At 37.9% G+C, this 12,528-nt stretch overlaps 1 protein-coding gene across 4 annotated transcripts in view; it reads left to right on the top strand.

The window, feature by feature from the left end:
• Window positions 1–12,528, top strand: part of NME7 (NME/NM23 family member 7) — a 259,381-nt gene that overhangs the window by 31,784 nt on the left and 215,069 nt on the right. The gene's annotated exons all lie outside the window — the stretch shown is intronic.

Raw genomic sequence — 12,528 nt, 5'->3', positions numbered from 1 at the left:
AAAGAACTTATTAAACTCAACACCAAAGAAACAAACAATCCAATCATGAAATGGGCAAAAGACATGAAGAGAAATCTCACAGAGGAAGACATGGACATGGCCAACAAGCACATGAGAAAATGCTCTGCATCACTTGCCATCAGGGAAATACAAATCAAAACCACAATGAGATATCACCTCACACCAGTGAGAATGGGGAAAATTAACAAGGCAGGAAACAACAAATGTTGGAGAGGATGCGGAGAAAAGGGAACCCTCTTACACTGTTGGTGGGAATGTGAACTGGTGCAGCCACTCTGGAAAACTGTGTGGAGGTTCCTCAAAGAGTTAAAAATAGACCTGCCCTACGACCCAGCCATTGCACTGTTGGGGATTTACCCCAAAGATTCAGATGCAATGAAACGTCGGGACACCTGCACCCCGATGTTTCTATCAGCAATGGCCACAATAGCCAAACTGTGGAAGGAGCCTCGGTGTCCATCGAAAGATGAATGGATAAAGAAGATGTGGTTTATGTATACAATGGAATATTACTCAGCAATTAGAAACGACAAATACCCACCATTTGCTTCAACGTGGATGGAACTGGAGGGTATTATGCTGAGTGAAATAAGTCAATCGGAGAAGGACAAACAGTGTATGTTCTCATTCATTTGGGGAATATGAATAATAGTGAAAGGGAATATAAAGGAAGGGAAAAGAAATGTTGGGAAATATCAGGAAGGGAGACAGAACATAAAGACTCCTAACTCGGGGAAACGAACTAGGGGTGGTGGAAGGGGAGGAGGGCGGGTGTTGGAGGGGAATGGGTGACGGGCACTGAGGTGGACACTTGACGGGATGAGCACTGGGTGTTTTTCTGTATGTTGGTAAATTAAACACCAATAAAAGTTAAAAAAAAAAAAAGAAGAAAAAAAAAAAAAAGAAATGTCTTATATCTATCACCTCCTCTTCATTCTTACTGTTTCCCTTTTTAGGCCTGAATTAAAACATGGGGTTGGTCTCCTATTTAGTTTTCCTCATTTGGACTCTTTCTGCCTCATCTAACCATTCATTCATCCAACCATTATGTTGGAAAACATTTATTGAACATCTACTTTTACCAGTTAACTTTTTAGGTCCCAGCAATACAGCCTCTCCCTTAAGAGCTCATATCCGTGTTAAGATGAGTATTATTTAAACATTAACCTCATGATCATATTTCTCTACTCACATTGCTCATGGGCATGGTGATTCACTATATTCATTTTGTTTTTAGAATTTAAACATATTGCTTATGTTTATGTGTCCTCTTCCTCTGTCCTCTTGCATGCTCCATCCTCCTGGGTTTCCAGGAATACTCGTCCTCCTTACCAGGTCTGTGCTCCTGTGGCTGTCGTCATGATGTTTGCATGGACTGCTCTTCTTCAGATGCCTATAGTTTTGTATCACACAGCCTATCTGTGAAATTTTTTAATCATATTTTTGCTGCAGTTTCATGCATATTGACCTTTATTTGTCAATTTAGAATGATTGCAAAACAGCTGATGATCTGGATCATGATTTTGTATATGCCTCTTTCTCCTACCCAAGACCTAGGGCAGAGTCTAAAAGAGTGATTATTCTATTATGTGTTACCATGTGTTAATTCTGTCTGTATGGAGCCTGCTGAAGATCATCCCATGTGAAAGGAACCCACACTGTCAGCATATTTTATATGCTTTTGATAGAAAAATCCAACTTTGAGCTTTTAGGAATAACCAGACAGGGAGAGTCAGGTGTAGTGCCTGGTGCTGTATCTCTTCATCCCCTCCCTACCAGGGGTGTTTGGAGGAGTTGAGGGTGGTTACCTCAGTTGTCCTCCAAAAGGCATGGGCCTCATAGTAGCTTAGAAAGTATTATTTTGTTTGTCCATTGATTAATTAAACTTATGCTTGCTGGAATGCAAAAACTATCTGTGACTTGGCTGATGCATGTTAAAAAAACCTTGTTAGTGGCAAACAATGAATAGTCACCTAAATTAATAGATATGCAAAGTTTTTTTTTTTAATTTTTATTTATTTATGATAGTCACAGAGAGAGAGAGAGAGAGGCAGAGATACAGGCAGAAGGAGAAGCAGGCTCCATGCACCAGGAGCCTGACGTGGGATTCGATCCCGGGTCTCCAGGATCACGCCCTGGGCCAAAGGCAGGCGCCAAACCGCTGCGCCACCCAGGGATCCTAGATATGCAAAGTTTTTAAGAAGAAGTAGTAAGATCTAAAAATACATATATAAGGGAAATTTTTATAATCTTGGAATAAATGACAGATAAAAGAGCCATGTAAATACCTGGCTCAAGTGGGCTGTGCTTGATATCATAACAGTTTTCAATAAGAATTGGTTATTCTGTGAGTCTAATATTGAAACATTGATTAGGTATTGGCTTAGTGCCAACTTGTCAAAGGCATTGGGGTAGGCATTTTGGGGAATAGAAGGATGAATGATGCCTTCATTTTTGTCCTCGGAAACTTTCTACTTTAAAGATAAGTTGTATATGCAAACAACTATAGCTATGCTTCCTAAGTTAGATAAAGTACAAGGGGATTTCAAAATACTGAAAAGTATTTCTCACTTGGGAGGCTCATGGAGAATGTTTATTAAGCAGGTGGAATTTGCTGGTGTCTTGACAAGAAAATATGTGAAGATTTTGAAGGAACTGAGAGCGGGTGTTCAAAGGTTCGCAAAAAGTATCATAAATAACAAGATATATGATATTTCAGTGTTTGAGCAACATTCAGAATTGAAGTATTATCCTATTTTGGTTTGTACCTGGAAAAACTAAATAGGCTAGTTATTTATTTATTATCATTATAGAATCTACCTGCACTCATCTTGACTCATTATCCAAAAGGAGCCAGCTGATTTATCCTAGGATGTGATGGTGGGTAGGAACTGGTTACCTGATTCCCACACTCCTTCCCTCCACCTCTACAAATAACAGTTTGTGCTTGGCTGTTGACCTGCCCATGCAGACATTAGCTAGGTACCTCAAAAGAAAAAGGAAGTTACAGCTCTGTGGTTCAGTGGCAAGGAGTGTAGCTAGTTAGAGGGCCCACCATTTTCTTGAGTGAATGGGCTTTTATTTTGGTAATTCTGTGTGTGATAGATTTTCTTCTCTCTCTCTCTCTCTCTCTCTCTCTCTCTCTCTTTTATAGCTTTTGCTCAATAAGCAGAGGATTCAGTTGAAGACATTTTAGTTTGTATTGATGTTACACACTTTAAAGTTTGGAAGAGTAGAAAAGTGGATGAAGATAGAGGGACTACAATAAACTGATGTGTGTAAATGGTTTTACACTGCTTTAATCTTAAACATTTCCTTGTCTTAAATGATAAACCAAAGTACAGTGGAGGTTGTTCATTGCTGTCCAGTCAGGAGTAGAACTAGTATTTTATAACTTTGGCCAAAATCTTCTTTGTAGTCCACTAAATAATCTTTTTTAATTGTAATGAGAATCCTTTGTTAAGCTTGTATCAATTTGTAGGAGATGACTAACTTGTGAGATGCTGTAGAAAATGAGGGAGGCTGCAAAGGTGTGCTAACTTTGGCAAGTTAGAAAATGTAACGAGAAGTACCCTGACAAAGCTTGTAGCAAATCTGATTTTTTTTTTTTTTAGTTCACCTAGTATTTCACTGCTTGATGGAAGAGAGAAAAACTATGTGGCATTGAGTTATGATCTCATAGACTCAATGTACACAGATAAATATTCAAAAGCCTTGAACACATATGAAACTTGATATTTAGCTACGGTACTGGTTCTGTGGAAGTGATTGTTCTCGTTGGCTAGAATAGAACTGCTTAATCCCCGTGAAGTGACGCATGGCTTTTCCACTGGACTCTGTTTGAGATCAGTGATTTAGAAACAGTGCTTCCTTCTTGATTCATCTTTCTATGAGACTTTTAAGCAGTGTCATTCCTTCTTCTACACAGTTCTGGCCTAACAGCAGCACATGCTGTTTCCTGACAACCTTGATGAGCTGCAGACTTATACTTTCCTCTTCCCTTGGAGCCACTACTCTATTCAATGCAAGGATCGCTCAGTAGCCAAGGCAAATTAAAATATCCCTTAAAGATGATCTCCTCCAGTTCTTTGAACATACAGTTGTTCCCCTTTGTAGTCGGTTTTTAATTTAGCACATTTATTTTAGTGACTGGTATGTTGCTTGGTTCTAATAGGGGAAAGCTTTTTTTAAGGGTGCTTGGTCTCAGAGTGAAGGAAAGGATGTGGAGGGAGAGGGAGGGTAGTTATACAGTGGTTTTCAAAGGTATTTGGCCTTATTTGTAGGCCATGAAGTCAGTTAGTGTGTTTTAAAAAAAAGTAGAATTGAAAATAGTCTTAGTCCACAGCATTCAGTTAAGAAGAAATATTGCTGTATGAAATTTGTCAGTAACATATTTACAGGTAAGAATGTATTGGGTCATGATGTGAAGTTATAACTGTGAGTAAAATTCAAAGTTTGAAAGCTACCGTTATAGCAGAGTATTAAACATAAGGAAAAGAAATGATATAATAAAAAGTAGCTATTCCTAAATTGTATGTACTTTCTGTGATTAGAAAAATAAGTTTAATAACTATGAGTCTTTTCTACTGCTTCAACAGTCTTACTCATTCAACTTTGTAAACATTTTCCGCTTCTATCAATATAGAGTTGACCCTTGAACAACTTGAATTTGAACTGCTTGCAACCACTTATGCACTTTTTGTTCGTTTTTAAGAGTTGGCAGGAAAAGCAACAAGGCATTTATTTACAGCTGCCTGCCCCAGGCTCCCCAGGACTAAATCGAAGGTGACTATTGCAGAGGTCATGCCTGCTGTCCTCTGAGTACCCAGGAAAGCCTGCTGACTGTCAGCAGTCCCTGGGGGCTCCAGGACCAGGAGGGCTACAGGGCAGGTGGGGTGGGGTCCAGTGCTGGGGCCAAGTGGGAGGAACCCGGACTGAAGTGGAAGAGCATGTCCAGAAGGCAAGGAGGGCCCTGTGCATGGAACCCCATACTCCTGGCTCTTGAGTCTCCCTCATCCCCTACCAAGTTCTCTGGTGACAGGTCCAGGGCTGTGCAGGGACCACCTGAGGCCCTGGCCCCCTACCAGTAGGCACAAACTATTCCCCTTGGTGACACCTGGGTCCTGTGGTATCCGACAGCTGCCAGTAGCAGTGGGCCGGTGATACACTTCCAGGCAGATGGACCAGCTGTACTACACCTCCAGGCCCCTCTTACTGTGCATGGCCCCCAGTGCTGCCCCTAATGAGCAGAGGCCACCAGGCTGCCATGTTGCCACCACTGTGAGCCAGAGTTATCACTACTGCTCCTGTTTAGCCCAGTCCACCAATGTCTAAAGGTGAGAGTCAGTAATGTATCTTCCAGACTGAGTGGGCCCTTTAAACTGAAGAAAAAAAAAAAAAAAGCAAGCCACTCTATACCATTAGGGATAGAACTTTATTCAGGGCAATTTAGTGACAGGGGCAATTGGGCAGTTGGACAGAGGAATAATCCAGGACACCAGGTAGAGCTGTTTGCTACCCCTATTCTCTACCCCTATCCGGACCTTAATCCCCAGGTTCTGTGGAGCAAGGGGCATGGTGGTGAGGTCACAGGGTAGTTATCTCAAAGCGGTACCATCTGTGTGCCAGAGAGAAATACAAGATGGAAAGAGGGCCAAAGATGGAGTCAGCATTGTCAGCACTCCTACAGCCTTTAAGCAGCTCTTTCTTAATAAACATAGGTACGGTACTATAATTGTACTTTCTCTTCTGTATGATTTTTAAAATAACTTTTCTCTGGCTTACTCTTTTATAGGAATATAGCACTTAACACATATAACATACAAAATATGTATTAATTGACTGCTATGTTATCAGTAAAGCTTTCAGGCAACAGTATATTATTAGTAGTTAAGTTTTACAGGAAGGAAAAAAATTCTTTCACTATGCTCTGAGATCTTCTAACTCGACTGTGAATTAAATTTAAATGAGACAGTAACAGGAGAAAAAGCCAAAGTTGTGTGCATGGAGACTCAATAATGAAATTGAGACCCAAATAAATGACCAAAACAGGTAGTTTTTATGTTCTTTAGACAAAGGACAATAAATTTGTGAGGAGTTGTCAGGATAAGGAAAACATGTTTGGGAGCTTTAATTAGTAAGGAACTCCAAGGGGAATTTAGGTTGAGGGAGTAAATTAGAAAAAAAGGTAACAAGGTTTGTTTCTATAGCTTTGTCAGTGTTCAAATTTCTATCTGGTGATAAGGATGTCTTTTAACTTCTTAGTCCAGGGAGAGTATCTTTCATAAGGGAGATTTATTTTCTTCTTTGGGGAGGGGTTTTTGGGTATCTTTCAATTCAAAATCATCAGTATGCCCTTGTGGCACATTTGGGGCAGCCTACCCTTGGCTTTTACAGGAGTCTAAAGTTAATAGTCAGATTTTGGATTGAGGATGGTTGGGTGCCCTAGCCCCTAAGTTGTTCAAGAGTCACATATACAATTTGGCACTTTGATGACAAAAGTCATCATATTTATATCTTAACAATGGCCCTTTGGAATTCTATAATTGTAAAATATGTAAGCAGTTTGCAATTTCAGAAGCTAGTACAGTACTGTTTCAAATGTATATTATGTGATTGGTATATAATGTCCTTAGGTTTTTAAAAATATATTTCTTTGAAAAACTACAGCTTCTTGGTATCATCTTTTGAGTTACTGTTTTGGGGCAGAGGAATCCAGAATACTGTTTTTCAAGATGCATTCCTGAAAATCTATATAACAGACTTCTATAACCAAGAAAAATACCCTTCAGAATAATGGAGGTGAAATAAGACCTTTCCAGAGAGATGTCTAATATCTGCTAGGTCTTTGAATACATAACAACACATCATATCACTATTAGCACTGCAATCTTTCCTCTTTTAGGTATGTTTTTATATTCCATGAACTGATTTTTATTCTCTAGAAATCTGGTATTAACTCTGAGTAACTCCTTTTCCTTGATCTCTTACAACACATTTTTTAAAAATTGAAGTATAGTTGACACACAATGTTACATTAGTTTCAGGTGTACAACATAGTGATTCATAAGGTCTATACCTTATGCTGTACTCACCACACCTGTAGCTACCATCTGTTACCATACAGTGCTATTATAATACCATTGGCTATTCCCTCCGCTGTACCTTTCATCTTTGTGACTTTTTGTATTTTGTAACTGGAAGCCCGTATCTCCCACTCTTCTTCTCCATTTTGCCCATCCTCCTTCCCACCCTTTCCGTTCAGGCAACCATCAGTTTGTTCTCAGTATTTATGGGTTGATTTCTGCTTTTTTGTTTATTCATTTGTCTTTTAGATTCTACATAATCTCTTAGATTCTAATAAAAGTGAGGTTATGTGGTATTTGTCTTTCTCTGATTTATTTCACTTAGCATTATACTGTCTAGGTCCATCTATGTTGTCACAAGTGGCAAGATCTCATTTTGTGTGTGTGTGTGTGTGTGTGTGTGTGTGTGTGATTGGGTAATCCATTGTGTGTGTGTGTTATATCTCACATCTTCTTTATCCATTCATCTGTTGATGGACACTTGAGTTGCTTCCATATCTTGGCTATTGTAAATAACACTGCAGTCAACATAATGGTGCACATATCTTTTCTAATTAGTGTTTTCATTTTCTTTGGGTAAATACCCATTAGTGGAATTTTATGGTATTTCTTCTTTTTAAAAAATATTTTATTTGAGAGAGAGAGAGAGCACGCACATGAGAGCACAAGCAGGGGAAGGACAGAGGGAGAGGGAGAAGCAGATCCCTCCTGGCTGAGCAGGGATCTCAAGATGGGGCTTGATCCCAGGACCCCTTGGATCATGACCTGAGCTAAAGTCAGACGCTTTAACCAACTGAGCTGTCCAGGCACCCCAAATAGTATTTATATTTTGAATTTTTTGAGGAACCTCCATACGTTTTCCGCAGTGGCTGTACCAGTTTGCATTCTAACCAACAGTGTAGGAGGGTCCCCTTTTCTCTGCATCCTTGCCAACACTTGTTATTTCTTGTCTTTTTGATTCTAGCCATTCTAACAGGTAAAAGGTGGTGGTATCTCATTATGGTTTTGATTTGCATTTCTCTGTGATTAGTGATGCTGACCATTTTTTCATGTGTCTGTTGGCCATCTGTATGTCTTCCTTGGAGAAATGTCTATTTAGGTCCTCTATATAATGGACTATTTGGGGTTCTTTGGTGTTGAGCTGAATAAATTCTTCTTGTATCTTGGGTATTAACTTCTTATCAAATAAATAATTTGCATATATCTTCTCCCATTCAGCAGGTTGCTTTTTCATTTTGTTGATGGTTTTCTTTTGCTGGGCAAAACCTTTTTTATTTTCACGTAGCCCTAATCATTTTTGCTTTTGCCTGAGGAGACATAACTAGAAAAATGTTACTAAGAAAAAAGAAATGTTACTAAGGCTGATATCAAGGGTATTACTACTTATGTTTTCTTTTTTTAAAGATTTTTTTAATTTATTCATGGAGAGACACACAGAGAGAGGCAGAGATATAGGCAGAGAGAGAAGCAGGCACCCCACAGGGACCCAACGCAGGACTTGATTCCTGGACCAGGATCACACCCTGAGCTGAAGGCGGACGCTCAACCACTGAGCCAGCCAGGCGTCCCACTACCTATATTTTCTATTAGGAATTTTGTGGTTTCATGACTCATATTTAGGTCTTGAATCTGTTTGGGGTTTACTTTAGTGTACAGTGTCAGAAAGTGGTTGGGTTTCATTCTTTTGCATGTAGCTGCCCAGTTTTCCCAAGCATTTATTGAAGAGAATATTGTATGTTCTTGCTTCATTCATAGATTAATTGACCATATACATGGGTTCATTTCTGGGCTCTAATTCTGTTCTCTTAATCTATGTGTCCATTTTTGTGCCAGTACTATAACTGTTACTATCGCTTTATAGTATAGCTTGAAATCTGGGATTGTGATACCTCTAGCTTTGTTCTTCTTTCTCAAGATTACTTTGGCTCTTATGATAAATCTTAAGTGCATTGCCAGGAACATGTAAAAAGTTCTTCAGTAACCTGTCAGAGCCCCTCTACAACTCTAGAATGATTTCCTATTCTTTCTAGGATTGAGTCCCAACTAATTTTCCATTGTTAGTAGTCTCTAATTTCTTAGCACTGTCTGCTTCTGTGCTTGGATAGACCTTGTAGACTACTTTTCTCATTGTTGGATCTATGTTGCTCTTTTGGTTGATCCAGAACTCTTGATGTTTTTCTTGATTCAATGCTTTTGATGTCTGGAAATGAGTATTGATTTTTAGCATTAGACTTCTGTTTAAATCCTCATTCTGGCCTGGACTAGGTGTTTGATCTGTGTAATCCCTGGATAATTAATCTTAGTCCCTCTGAACCTTTTTCTCATTGGTGAAAATGGGAGGAGGAAATACCACAACAGATATGTGGTGATAGTTAACTGAGACGAGTTCTAAATATGGCTGACATATTGTTAGCTTATCTCACTTTCCCTCTGTACCTGCTTAATTCAGTATTTGGTTCTAACTGTTCTGAGAGGTAAATAATATTTGTAAAGGTTAATTAAAATAATAGCAGTTTAGAGAACACTGAACCAGTCATAAGTACAAGCAATTAAATGCAAACAGTGGATCCTATTGATTCTTGCAAGCTAATGTTAGTTGGTACCCTAAAAAAAAAAAAAAATGGCACTGCCTGCTTTCTTTCCTCCTCTTTTCTTTCCTTTCTTCCTTCCTTTTCCTTTTTCTTTTTTTTTTTGTCTTTTTAAAATTCTATGTGCTTAGTACTTAAAGGTGATGACATTTGTGTCAGTATATGGTCAGTTTACCTTAACTTTCCCGTACTCTCTTGAGGCCTAACCAGAATACAAGGTCCCTGGAAGAATAAGGGACTTTTCCCTGTTAAGTGACTCAGTTACATCTCAAGTGCAATAAAGATACTTTGATACTATTATCATGTAGTATTTAGAAATATTCATCTTCTCTTACCATGCACACAAATGCACATAGATAGCACAGACTCATCTTTCACCCCAAGTGCCTGTGAATTAGGTGGAAAACTTTTCCATCCATGTTAATATTTTGTTTCTTCTGAATTTATAATTGATGTAGGATTAGAGAAGTATGATTTTCAATTTTTTTCTGCCTTTCCCTTAGGTTTAGCACTATCAGGAATAAAAACTTGAAAATATGCCTTCATTCACTATTGAGCCATTAATAGAGATTTTGATAATTCATTTGAAAAAATTTTCTTTGCTTTACTTTTGATACCAGAGAAGCCTTGGGTATATATTTTCTAATCTATAATATTTCTGTCTCTTAAATAAAATATAGAACATTTCTGCTTGGGAAATTTTGTAGAATTGGAGGCAGGTTCCTCAGATTTTATTCCTATGCCATAAATGTAGTTCATAAATGAAGCTCCTTGAATTCCTGCTTGGTCCTGGAAACCTAGTCACATAAGTAATTTTACAGATTTGAGTAGTTAAATGTTAAATTATGATACCTGCTCTTTTGAATATACTGGTTGCCAATACGTATAATATCTAGTATGACTTTAAATATTAATTATAGAATGTGAATACTTTGTTGTTATTTTCATATCTTTGGTTTCTGTGCTAAGCCAAAACACAGGGTTTATTTTTCACATCTACAATTCACAACAACAGTGTTTTCCTGTTGATTAGTGTAATTAATGATTTTTTTCAGTACTCTTCCTTTGAGAAGTTTGAATTATAATACTAATCATTAATGGGTAACAGATGATGTTATAAAATTTAGAAAGAAAATAGTTGCTCAGTTTTTTATTGGTGAAAACTTTGAGCTCTCTAAAAGGCAAGATTTTGTACTCCTACTCTGACTTATTAGTATGTCCTTTCTAAAAAGTTGCTTGTTATTGTAGAAATAACTATATACATTTGGTAGCTTTTCTTTTCATAACGCATAATTTCAGTCCCATTTCTATTTTTCTGTCCTTCATAAATTCTTCTTTCCTTCATATTGATTTTTCTGCCAGGGTCTTTTAAAAAAAACAGTTTACTAGGATTAGCTGCAGCTGAGGCTGTGGCATCCTGAATCAGGAGATGAGTGTGTGCAGGGCAGCGTTAGTCACAGATGGCCCTACAAGCCACTGCTGTGAAGACTTAGGCAACAGAAATCCCAAGTGCTTTTTGTACATTAAGGCATTTAATTCCTGTAGCTGCCCTAGGAGGAATGTTTCTTCCCGTTTTACAGATGCAGAAACCTGAGAGAGGTTGAGTATCTTATCCACAGTCACAAAGCCCAGGTCTTTTGGACTCTAGAGCCCATGCTCAGGACCCTGGGATCATGACCTAATCCCAAGGCAGATGCTTTACTGACTGAGCCACCCAGGTGCCCCTCGCCTTTAAAAAAAAAAAATTTATTTTTAGAGGAATTGAAAGAAGGGAAAATGTTTTAAAAATGAATTGAATGGAAGAAACTTATCTACGTAATTAGCATGTACATAGTATAATCTAACTATTTTTAAAAAATGACTGCACTGAGGAATGACTCATACAGGAATGCATTTGAATAGACGCAATTTTCATATGCTACATTTTAAAATGACATTTTCCTTTTTTAGGTGTAACAAAATAAGTTTGGAAAAACAATGTGAGGTTTTTCTTATTTGAAAAAGCATACCATCAAAGGGAAAATAAAAATAAAAATTGTGCTGTACAGCACATTCTGATGAGTAGTCAGATAAACAATGTAAGATGGATTTTAAGTAAAAAATGGAATGACTTAACTGAGCCAAATGTGACGTAGTAGAAGAACAAATTCAGAGCCAGGAGTTCTAAGTTCCTAGAAATTTCTCCATTGGCTGCTAGATTATAAAGACCATGAAGACAAAGTGATGTCTGTTTTTAATCTAAAATATCTGATTACCTGGCTCAGTACATAGGACATGGCAAGTGTTCAGTTTATTGAATAAATGAATTGATGGATGGTAATCTGATAATGTACAAAGTGTGATGGCCTTGCCTTATGCTTTTCAGTGTGCAAATAGGCCTATACTGAAGCTTGGGATATTTCTTTCACATTCACATTATACCCTTTGCTTGTTGGTTTTGTTTTTTGTTTCTTTATCTTCATATTTTGGTTTTATAGTATGATGAATTCCAAACATTATAGATGATATATGATAGGAAGAAAGGTCTCCTGACAAGTAATATCTTTATTGGGTGTTTAGATAGTTAAAATTCTTACATAGATAAAGAGAGAGAGAAAAAAAAAAAACAGCTCGTTTTTCAGTGTATTTTAAAATTAAACTATAAAGAAAACTAAAAATTAGAAAACAATTTTGCCCCTCTTGCCATTAAACAATAACAAAAAATACAAGCATCAAACAGGGTAAAACAGTTAAGAAAAGTGTAAATTGAAGAGTAGCCTCGGGCAGCCCCGGTGGCTTAGCGGTTTAGCGTTCAACCCAGGGCATGATCCTGGAGACCTGGGATCGAGTCCTAC

Source organism: Vulpes lagopus, chromosome 1 (assembly GCF_018345385.1).
Source record: "Vulpes lagopus strain Blue_001 chromosome 1, ASM1834538v1, whole genome shotgun sequence".
NCBI classification, from domain to species: domain Eukaryota; kingdom Metazoa; phylum Chordata; class Mammalia; order Carnivora; family Canidae; genus Vulpes; species Vulpes lagopus.
Note: the sequence above shows the minus strand (reverse complement) of the source record. Positions and strands in the feature narration are given on the sequence as shown.